The sequence below is a fragment of the Moschus berezovskii genome, chromosome 6, assembly GCF_049115385.1.
Source record: "Moschus berezovskii isolate FMDL1 chromosome 6, NW_MosBer_1.0, whole genome shotgun sequence".
Lineage (NCBI taxonomy): Eukaryota > Metazoa > Chordata > Mammalia > Artiodactyla > Moschidae > Moschus > Moschus berezovskii.
The window spans coordinates 87,696,642-87,708,831 of NC_142465.1; the positions used below are offsets into that span (position 1 = coordinate 87,696,642).

A 12,190-nucleotide genomic window follows, 5' to 3' on the forward strand; every position below is an offset into this window, starting at 1 on the left:
ATTTAAATTTTTTAAATTTTATATTGGAGTATAGTTGATTAACAAGGTTGTGTTAATTTCAGGTGTATAGCAAAGTGATTCAGTTATAATGTACATGAATCTCTCCTTTTTCAATTCTTTTCCCAGTTAGGTTATTACAGAGTGTTGAACAGGGTTTCCTGTGCTACACAGTAAGCCCTTGTTGGTAATCTATTTTATATAGCAGTGTGTACATGTCAGTTGTTTGGTTTTCTTTAAAATCTGTTTGTTCATCTGTGGAGTTTGTTGTTCTTTACTCATATTTTGAGCTTTCACGTTTATTTATTTAAACATATTAAATATAATTATTTTGTATCTGTGTCTAATAATTCCGACATCAGAAATCTTTGAGGATCTTTTTCCCCTGTTGTTTCTGCTATCTCCTATTCATGGTGCCTTGCTTCCTTGTGCAAGGAATTGTGCAAATTCATTTGTGAATTACTCCTTTTCCCTGAGTCTTTTTTTAATTTAATTGAAGTGTAGTTGCTTTACAATGTTATGTCAATCTCTGCTGTACAAACAAGTGACTCAGTTATACACATATATACATTCTTTTTTTGTATGCTTTTCCGTTAGGGTTTATCACATGATATTGAATATAGTTTCCTGTGCTATACACCTTGCTGTTTATCCATTCTAAATGTAAAGTTTCTTTGGATCTGTCTCTATGGGAATTTTTGTGTCCTAGATTTTACTCTCTTCTGCCAACCATTTAGGGGACAATATCACCATTTTAAATAAAATTGTTATCTTAAGAAGTTTTATTTATTTATTTGTTTGATACAGTGGCAAACTGTAAATCACAATTCAGGCTGTAAATCTTTGTAAGAGTCAGGTTGTTATTTTCTGTCAGAGAGGGTTTTTACTTAGTTAGGAGACCTGAATATTTCTTTCTTTCCTGTTATTTTATCCATCATTTTATTTGTTTCTTGTAAGAAAGTCATTTAGGGCACCTAGTCTGCCATCCTGCTGGAAATGGAATAATCTTATGAAATTCCAAGTTGAATGCAACTTATTTTTGCCACTAGAATTTCTTTCTCGACACGAAGCACCAGTGACTAAAAAGTGACACAATTTGGATCAAGTTTAGCAGAAGGAGTAAATGACAATTGTTACAACATAAATGGGACTGTAGTTCTATTTTTTGTAACATCCATGGACATAGAACTTGACACTTGCCAAATTTAAGAATTTACTGTACTCAAGATCTGTGTCATTGACTTTAAAAAGTGAAATGTGAGGGTTTTTTTAAAAAAATATTTATGTATTTGACTGTGTCAGGTTTTCATTGGGTCATGCAGGATCTTTTGTTGAGATGCTTGGACATTCTAGTTACACCACGTGGATTTAAGTAGATGCTGGCTTTGTTGCTCTGCTGCACATGGGATCTTAGTTTCCGAACTGGTGATTGGACCCACGTCCCCTGCATTGCAAGCCAGATTCTTAACCACTGGACCACCAGGGATGTTCCTGGTGTGTGAGTTTTGAAAGAGACTTGGATCCCTCCTGGTAACTTAATGTTAATAAACGAATTATACTGATTTAAGTGCAAGATCCACTCTGGGAGTGGTTTATACTTGATACTGGATCTGAAGGTGTAAATTCCCAGTGATGGATACAGCCAGGTGTGTTGTGCTGACATCCAGGAAAACATTCCTCCTTGCCTTGCCTTTTTTCTTTTGATGCTCAGTTGCACATGGTCAGAAACAGGTGTTACTTTCTGTGAACAATTCTGAAAAATAGTTCACCTCAGAAATGTATGTGAACAAGCTATTCAGTGCCAGTAGCAAGTTGGTAAATACCATGTTCCCAGGAATAATGCAAATGGCTGTATACCTGTTTCAACCTCTATGGGGCTTGATGAAACCTGCTGTCATCTCAAAAGTTCCTCAACAAAATAACAAAATGAATGACACTGCATATTCAGCTACTGCTTGCTGTAGCCTGCATAGACCCAAGATTTCCTCAAGCTTAAAAATGCTATCATTTCTTTGAGTCACTTCAGACTATTAATAGAAACTTCCACTATCTCTGGTAGTCATTTAGCTGAATGCAGCTCACTATAGGGAGAGTGAGTGGTCAGTGAGGAGACCACCCTTGTTCCCCAAGTCCTGTTCAAGTAGGCCATGTAGAATGCCTTTCAAAAGAAGACAGATAAGCAGTTCAGAATCACAGAGTACATGGTCTCACCAATAATGGTTTATTCAATAATTAAAAAAATATTTACTGTGTATCTCCTGTGGTCTCTGGCATTGTTCTAAGTGCTAGAGATACAACAGTGAGCAAAACAACCCCATTCCTACAAATCACAGTCCTGGAGTGGAGGACAGATGAGAAAAAAAACAGATGAGTCCATTCCATTCAGTTCAGTTCAGTCGCTCAGTCGTGTCCGACTCTCCGCGACCCCATGAATCACAGCACGCCAGGCCTCCCTGTCTATCACCAACTTCCGGAGTTCACTCAAACTCATGTCCACAGAGTCGGTGATGCCATCCAGCCATCTCATTCTCTGTCGTCCCCTTCTCCTCCCGTCCCCAACCTTTCCCAGCATCAGAGTCTTTTCCAGTGAGTCAACTCATCGCATGAGGTGGCCAAAGTATTGGAGTTTCAGCTTTAGCATCAGTCCTTCCAATGAACACCCAGGATTGAGTCCATTACTAGAGGGTTTTTTTGCCTGCACTCCATAGGATCATAGTTCCCTGAGCAGGGATCAAATCCACACCCTCTGCATAGGAAGCACAGAGCCTCAACCACTGGACCACCAGGAAAGTGCCCCATTACTAGAGCTTAATGAAGGCTTTAATAGGGGAGGTAGAGGCTGCTACCCAACCATCTTAGTGTGCACTCTGCTGGTCCCACACGGAGTTTTCAGCCAAAACTGTACTACATCACAACACAGCACAGAAAACAGCCTGCCATCTCCCCCAAATGAAGCAATACAGAGGGTGGGGTGGGAAAAGGAGGAAGAAATGATGATGAAAATATTGTAATTATTTGACCTTTCAGGAGAAGTTTCAAACATATTAAGAAAGCTTGCTTAATAAGCAAAACATTGGTACATTGTTCTGGCACGTGGAATTTGTAGCCAAAACTGGGGAAAAGGAAGTGAAAAAAAATTTTTAGTTTGGAATTGAAAAGCCAAATTTTAGTATTTTTCTATGTTCACAAAAAATAGCTTCATTTTAAAAATTCAATCCTTATGTAAAGAATTTTTTAGGGCCATGAAAATACCATCATAATGATGGACACATGTCATTTACCTTTGTCCAAACCCATATGGACTTCCCAGGTGGCGCTAGTGGTAAAGAATCCATCTGCCAATGCAGGTAGGTATAAGAGACCTGGGTTTGATCCCTGGGTGGGAAAGATCCCCTGGAGGAGGGCATGGCAACCCACTCCGATATTCTTGCCTGGAGAATTCCCATGGACAGAGGTTGGTGGGCTACCATCCATATGGTCACAAAGAGTTGGACATGACTGAAGTGACTCAGAGAGAAAAACCCATAGAACATAAAACACTAAGAGTGAACCCTAACATAAACCAGGGAGGGGCCTTGGATAATCATGATGAGTCAGTGTTGGTTCATCAGTGTAGGAACTGTATCCCTTTTGTTGATAATGGGGGAGGCCATGCCTCTGTGGGGGCAGGAAATAATGGGAAATCTCAGAACCTTCCAATCAATTTTGCTGCGAACCTAAAATTTCTCTTAAAAAAAAAATTTTGTTTCAAAAAAGAAAATTTGCATCTTGATTATGTGCTCTGACCACACCCCCTTATAAAGCAGCCATGTAAGTGAATCAGATATTATAGAATAAAAAGCCTATCAACACACAGTATCTTCAATGAATAAGAGTGGGAGAAGGAAATGGCAACCCACTCCAGTGTTCTTGCCTGGAGAATCCCAGGGACGGGGGAGCCTGGTGGGCTGCCGTCTATGGGGTCACACAGAGTCGGACATGACTGAAGTGACTTAGCAGCAGCAGCAGCAGCACCAGTATATGTTAGCATTTTCTTGGGAATAGTGGTTGTGAAAGTTGCTCAGTTGTGAACAACTCTTTGTGACCTCGTGGACTACACAGTCCTTGGGATTCTCCAGGCCAGAATATGTTCCCTTCTCCAGGGTATCTTCCCAACACACAGATTGAACCTAGGTCTCCTGCATTGCAGGTGGATTCTTTACCACCTGAGCCACAGGGGAAGCCCAGGAATAATGGCTAGATAAAGCTTAACACTCCCATTGGAACATTAAGAACATTTTCTCTCCTTTTTCAGTTGTCAAACCCAAGAGCTGGCTTAATCACCAGCAGCCTCTTCCAAATGCTCCTTATCATTTGGTTGTTGCTGCTTGTCAGCACCTGCTACTCTTTGTTCTCTTTGCTTGGGCTCTGGGCACAAAAGTGAAGTTGTTAATTTTTTACCAACTGTCTCCATGATGACTGGTAGGAAATAATTGATCCTTCCTTCATTGTTTGTAGTGAAAGCCTGTCTCTAGTTCTATAAGCTTTCCTCTGCATCTTGCCTAGAGAAGACAAGACAGACATATTTTCCCTGGGCCCTGGCCATCTGACCCACTCCCCATGCATTGTTTTCTCTAGATCAGGAGATTGGGGCAACCACCATCCACGCTGAGGGGGAGCAGATGAAGGGGATGTGTGTGGGAGTGAAAAAGCCTAGTTTTAAAGAGAGAATATTGTGGGTACCATGCCTACCAGGATAACCTGATGAGAAATCTTTATTTTTTTCATATCTTCAACAATATTCTAATCAGCATGCCCTTCTCATCACTGGTCCTATCTGAGATTTTAACACTATTCTCTGTTCATGAGAAAAAAATCTGTATTTAGTTTAAAAACATTGCATCATCAAGAGGGAAGATTTTAAAGTACTTGACCTGTTTCTGAACATTGTTACAGAGCTGTCTTAACAAATGAGACATAGAAGAATGTTTTCAAGAGTCCTAGGAAAATGTTATTTCTTAAGATATAGTCTATACTTTTTCATGAAGATGGCGCTGAAGGCGAAGAAGGAAGCCCCTGCCCCTCCTAAAGCTGAAGCCAAAGCAAAGGCTTTGAAGGCCAAGAAAGCAGTGTTGAAAGGTATCCACAGCCACAAGAAAAAGATCTGGACATCACCCACCTTCTGGTTGCCCAAAACACTGTGGCTCAGGAGGCAGCCCAAATATCCTCGGAAGAGCGCCCCTAGGAGAAACAAACTTGACCACTTATGCCATCATCAAATTCCCCCTCACCACCAAGTCAGCCATGAAGATAATAGAAGACAACACATTGGTATTCATTGTGGATGTCAAGGCCAACAAGCACCAAATTAAACAGGCTGTGAAGAAGCTCTATGACATTGACATGGCTAAGGTCAATACTCTGATCAGGCCTGATGGAGAGAAGAAGGCATATGTTCGACTAGCTCCTGACTATGATGCTTTGGATGTTGCCAACAAAATTGCTGCTACTGCTACTGCTAAGTCACTTCAGTCGCGTCCGACTCTGTGTGACCCCATAGACGGAAGCCCACCAGGCTCCCCCATCCCTGGGATTCTCCAGGCAAGAACACTGGAGTGGGTTGCCATTTCCTTCTCCAATGTGTGAAAGTGAAAAGTGAAAGTGAAGTTGCTCAGTCTTGTCCGACTAGTTGCAACCCCATGGACTGTAGCCCACCAGGCTCCTCTGTCCATGGGATTTTCTAGGCAAGAGTACTGGAGTGGCTTGCCATTGCCTTCTGCCAACAAAATTGGGATCATCTAAACTGAGTCGAGCTGGTTAATTCCAAATATAAAAGTTTTCACTATGTTAAAAAAAAAAGATATAGACTATCCATGGGGTGCTGTGGGGAGTCATGGATGCTGGTGATAGTCTTGAGAGTCACATTTTATTCATTGGTGTGAAATTCCAGGTAAGTGTGGCCTGCACAGGTGTTGCCAAAACTCAGCCTCTGTTCAGTGGTGCCGAATAGAAATGTGGAGACCGAGTTTTGGGTGTCGTAGAAAGAAGAGTAGCTTCTGTTGCTTTGCTAGACAAAGGGGCCCACAGTGGGCGAATGCCCTGAAGACAGTGCCCTGGACAGAGTAGTGAGAAGTTTTGTAGTGTTCAAGGAGCAGAGCATGATCAGCTCTTGGACTGACTGACGTTAAGGTGAAGTTTCAAGCATCATCCATCTTCTGGTTTCAACCAGTGTAGGGTCTGTATTCTTGTGGTCATCAGTTTTCATCTGAGTGGAGGGTAGAGAGGGCGGTCTGCCTCCCGTAAAATCAACTTAGGAATGTGTGTCAGGCCTTTATCTATGTCTTTCGGGGAATGGGGAATATGATGATTCTGTTATATGGCAGAATTATCGTCTAAATTGTTACCAGTTCCCTAGCCCAACATCTCTTCTTTGTTTCTACATCTTCACATTTCCTAATCATTAACTCTCGAGTCAGCATTTTACTTCAAAAGTCAAGGACAGAGGGGCTTGTACACAGTTCCACAGGGATCAGACCTGACCTTTTTCTTTACCTCATACTCTACTCCCAAATCCTACTGATTCTACTTTCAAAATATAGTGTGTTCCTAAATCAATCATGTCTCAACATTACATCTTAGTCCAAAACATCATTATCTATTTCCCGGGCCACTGAAATAGACTTACTTCCATTACCTTTGACCACTTTCCCATCTAACCAGCTGTTGGGTTGGGCCACCGAGTCTCCAAAGTTTCAAATGACAAAGTTTTTTCAAGGAAATTGGCTTGGTGGCTCCTCCCTCTCCCAGGTTGTTTTTGCCTTATATGCATGGTTATCCCTGAGTCATCCTTGATGTATGGGATCCAGGTGATATATGGGATACTAGAGATGACTACATAAGTAAGAATATGGAGCTGCTGGGACTTTCCTCGTGGTCCAGTGGTTAAGACTGTGTGCTTCCAATGCAGGGGCCCAGTGGGTTCCATTCCTGGTTGGTGAATTAAGGTCCCATATACCCTGTGGTGGGGCTTCCCAGATGGCTTAGTGGTAAAGAATCTGCCTGCAATGTTGGAGACACAGGATATGTGGGTTCTATCCCTGGGTCAGGAAGATCCCCTGCAGGAAGGCATGGCAACCCACTCTAGTATTCTTGGCTGGAGAATACCATGGACAGAGGAGCCTGGCGGGCTCTAGTCCATAGGGTCGCAAAGAGTTGGACATGACTAAAGCGACTGAGCATGCATGCATGCACATGCTTTGTGGTGAGGCCAAAGATTTTTTAAAAAATGAGTAGGGTTCTGTTATGGAGTGTGGAGCACACAGAGAAGAATCATGAAAAATTCATGTTGGACAGGAGGATTTTTTGCACCAATAAAAGACTCTCATCTTAACAGTTTCTGCTTCAAAATAAACAAGTTCCAGGACAAAAGTTTAACGCGCTCTAAGGGGTGTAAGCTGAAGGTCACATAACTCATGAAGAATAAAGTCCAGGAATTTTCAAGCAAAGATAAACTTGAGGCTATATTCATAAAGTTGGGCTTCTACAGGTGGTTTAGTGGTAAAGATCCTGCCTGTCAAAGCAGGAGTTGTGGATTCAGTCCCTGTGTCGGGAAGATCCCCTGGAGAAGAAAATGGCAACCCACTCCAGTATTCTTGCCTGGGAAATCCCATGGATAAATGAGCCTGGCAGTCTACAGTTCATGGGGTTTCAAAGAGTTGGACACAACTTAGTGACTAAACAGCAGAAGCAGCATGCACACAAAATAGGATCACCAAAGGTCCATCTAGACAAGGCTATGGTTTGTCCAGTGGTCATGTATGGATGTGAGAGTTGGACTATAAGGAAAACTGAGCACCGAAGAATGGATGCTTTTGAACTGTGGTGTTGGAGAAGACTCTTGAGAGTCCCTTGGACTGCAAGGAGATCCAACCAGTCTATCCTAAAGGAGATCAGTCCTGGGTGTTCACTGGAAGGACTTATGCTAAAGCTGAAACTCCAATACTTTGGCCACCTGATGTGAAGAGCTGACTCACTTGAAAAGACCCTGATGCTGGGAAAGATTGAGGGAAGGAGGAGAAGGGGACAACAGAGGATGAGATGGTTGGATGGCACCACTGACTCAATGGACATGGGTTTGGGTGAACTCTGGGAGTTGGTGATGGACAGGGAGGCCTGGCGTGCTATGGTTCATGGAGTTGCAAAGAATCAGACATGACTGAGTGAACTGAACTGAACCACACTATTTGAAGAATGACTATCTATTGTGGACACAGTTATAACAAAGTGAATGCCAGTTGGCAAACTGAACTGTACAAGAAGCCTGTTTTTCTACAGTCCTACACTCTACCTGCTGAGCTATGGCAGGGAGTATAACAGTCTGTTCTTCTATAACCTAATTTCTGTTTGGAGCCCCCATTCTTCCAATGCAGCAGGAATTAATCTCTGTCAGTTCGGGGATTTCCTCCCACATTTCCCAGAGATGCCTCAAATTTCTGGAGAATGTTCAATGGACGAGAGGTCGGGAGTGGAAGTACAAGTTTGAATCTGATCTCTGGTCACCATCTGTCCATGCTGGCAGGCAACAGTGGGATGGCCGACACTGGGAATGGGAAAGACCTACCACTCCAGCTCCCACAAGGACCACACCTTCAGTATCTATCTGTTGGACACACCTCGCAGTCATTTTTCTAGGCTATTCCCAGGAACCCAAAAACCTACCTGGATCTTTGGTAATGCCTCCTTTCCACCTGACTCTTGAATGAGTGAGGGAGAAGGGGAGGGGGTGGGCCCATCTGCAGGCCATGTTAGCATATATGATCCAGCTTCTTCCTACACCAGGAAATCTTTGTCGGGAATCCCATCCTCTACATTACTGAGTAGATTTCTACGTCTTATTTATGCCCTGCACACTTGCCATTCTCTTTGGGGTGTCAAAAGCCAAAAGAAGCTCATTATTTTCTGCTTTCTGTTAATTTATTCTGCCTAAGGGTGTGCATGCTCAGTCAGTCATGTCCGACTCTTTGTGACCCTATGGACTGTAGCCCTTCAGGAGTCTCTGTCCATGGGATTCTCTAGGTAAGAATACTGGGGTGAGTTGCCATACCCGCCTCCAGGAAGATCTTCCTGACTCAGGGATCAAACCCAAGTCTTTTACATCTTCTGCACTGGCAGGAAGGTTCTTTGCCACTAGCACCATCTGGGAAGCACCCGGCCTGAGGATAATAGAATTCAGATAACCTATCTGCTGTTTAGAAGACATTAAGAATGAAGAAGTAGAGAAAATAATAGAGGAAAGCATTGGCTAGTACTTAAAAATGTATCCTACCTCATAACTTTCTATTGATTAATTCCCTAACAGAGGTATGAAGCACAGACTGGAGTGGCAACTGAAAGAGACTAAAACTCTTGATGCATACTAAACGATGATTACATGCTCTACTATGATACATGGGAGCTCTTAGAAATATTCTTTGCAACAACTTAGAATGTAATTAGATTATATGGGGTTCATTTCTACTATGATCAGGCCATAGAATGCTAGGTTAATCAATCACTTAATTTTCTAAGCATAGATTTTCCTATTTGTAAAGTGAAGTGAAGTCGTTCAGTCGTGTCCGACTCTTTGTGACCCTGTGGACTGTAGCCCATCAGGCTCCTCCGTCCATGGGATTCTCCAGGCAAGAATACTGGAGTGGGTTGGATAACCTCTACTTCACACAATTTTGTGGAAATTAAGTCATGTTAAATAATCAAGGGGATGCATCACAACCATTAAGTAAGCTCTTATTTGTTCATTCATCCATTTATCAACTCATGGGTTCACCCTTTCTGTCATCAGGTATGCATGCCTTACTCCTGTACAGCAAGACTACAGCCACTGTTTTTTGTTATTATTATTATTTTTTTAATTAAGGTGGATGGCTTTCTTTCTGGCTGCATCAGATCTTAGTTGCAGTTACAGCATGTGGGATCTGTGTTGCAGCATATAGATCCTTCGTTGTGGTGCATGGGCTTCTCTCTAGCTGGGGCACATGGGCTCAGTAGTTGGAGTGTATGGGCTTAGTTGCCCTGGCACACATGGGTTCTTAATTCCCTGACCAGGGATGTCCCCTGCATTGGAAGACAGATTCATAACCACTGGACCACCAGGAAAGTTCCCAGCTGCTGTTAATGAAGCCTTTGCCATATATATACAAACAGGTCTTTGGGTGGGTGTGCCTGCCCTAGCCATTTATCAAGTCAATTATAGATAGAAGCCCTAAGTAAGATCAGTGAAGATAAGCCCTGGATTCACTATTCCCAAGGATCCTATGAACAACACTCATGACTAGGGCCTCCCCATTGTCCTTACTGGTTTTCAGCAGATGAGTAGTTTAGAGCAGAAATAGTAACTTATGGACAACAGCATCTCCCTCACCTTTTCTCTAAAATAAATATTATCAATGATACTTTATAGGCTTCACATAGAGACTTGGATGAGATAAACTTAGATCTAGAGCAGTTCATAACTATTCTTTCTCTTTTCATTGCAGTATAATTTTTATACAATAACATGAACTGATCTTACATGTTCAATTCAATGAATTTTTGACAATTCTATACACCACCCTGAACAAGAATTAAACATTTTTATCACCATCCCCACAATTTACCCTCATGGGCTTCCCTAGTGGCTCAGACGGTAAGGAATCTGCCTGCAATGCAGGAGACACAGGTTTGATCCCTGGGTCAGGAATATCCCCTGGAGAAGGAAACGGCAACCCACTTCAGTATTCTTGCCTGGAGAATTCCATGGATAAAGGAGGCTGGTGGGCTACAGTCCATGGGGTTGCAAAGAACTAGACACGAATGAGCATAAAGCTAGGAATTTACTTTCATGCCCCTTTATAGTCAATTCTCTCTTAAATTGTGAGAGTTCCCAGATGTTCTTAGGGATGCCTTCTATTTTAGTCATTATTTGAATTCTCACAACTTTCATCTGTTGGAAGTAAACTAATGAGAGACAATGCTTGCTGCATCATCTCAAAATCCATAACTATTCTGGGAGGTTGGAACTATTCCTCCTTTCATTTTACAGATGAGAAAACTGAAGCTTAATGAGATAAAGTCAGTTACCCAAAGGTCAAAATGCTCTGAAGTGGCAGAGCTGGAATTTAAACTCAGATGGGTCTGATTATAGAAATTTTATTTTTAAAAAAGACACATTTATTCAGCATCATGATCAGACTATTACATTTAGCATCAGTAGCTCGGGTACAAAAAGACCCAACTAAAACACTTCGTTGTAATGCTTCACACTTTCCACAGGAGAGAAGCTAAAATAACCTGTTATACAATCAGTTGCAAACACAGTCCTGGAGGTTTCTCATCCATACATGTGAGTATTGTCTAAAACATGTCTTCTTTGTTGCAGCTAGGCCCCGCCACCACTGTGCCTGGCTGAGTTCTCAAGTCTGTTGTAACCTGTGGCTTCCCTGTCACTTGTTTGACTATCCTTTCTTCCTAAGCTTTGTTTCCTGGCAGTAATAAAAACCTTCTGTCGCTGCCATAGCTACTGCTGGAGCTGCCATAGCCACCTTGGTTTCATGGTTTGGCAAAGTATTGGCCTCCACCACCACAAGGGCCTGAACTTCTGCCTCCAAAGTTTCCTCCTGTTATGGGTCCAAAATTTGAAGCTTGACTATTGTACTGCCAAAATCATTGTGGCTTTTGCCACCTCCAAAATTGTTTTTGTCATCACCAAATCCATTATGGGGCTTCCCTGGAAGCTCAGCTGGTAAAGAATCTGCCTGCGATGCAGGAGACCTGGGTACAATCCCTGGGTTGGGAAGATCCCCTGGAGGAGGGCACAGCAACCCACTCCAGTATTCTTGCCTGGAGAAACCCCATGGACAGAGGAGCCTGGGGGCTTGAAGAGTCAGATACAACTGAGCAACTAAGTATAGCACAAATCCATTATAGCCATATCCACTACCTCCATATCCACCACCACCACAGCTGCCACCAAAGCCACCTTGACCACTGAAGTTTCCTCCTTGACCAAAGTTGTCATTCCCACCGAAATCACTAGCTATCATTCATTCACCAGCCAATGAAGCCCTGACCATCTCTTGCTTAGCCTAGGCTTTCCTTGCTTCACAGTTGTGATCATTCACAGGGTAGTATTTCTGAATGATAGTCTTGTCTACAGAGTCATGGTATCAAAGGTTATGAT

At 42.6% G+C, this 12,190-nt stretch overlaps 1 pseudogene; it reads left to right on the forward strand.

The window, feature by feature from the left end:
* Positions 1–5,018: 5,018 nt before the first annotated feature.
* On the forward strand, positions 5,019–11,393 carry LOC129536110 (large ribosomal subunit protein uL23 pseudogene; annotated as a pseudogene).
* Positions 11,394–12,190: the final 797 nt, after the last annotated feature.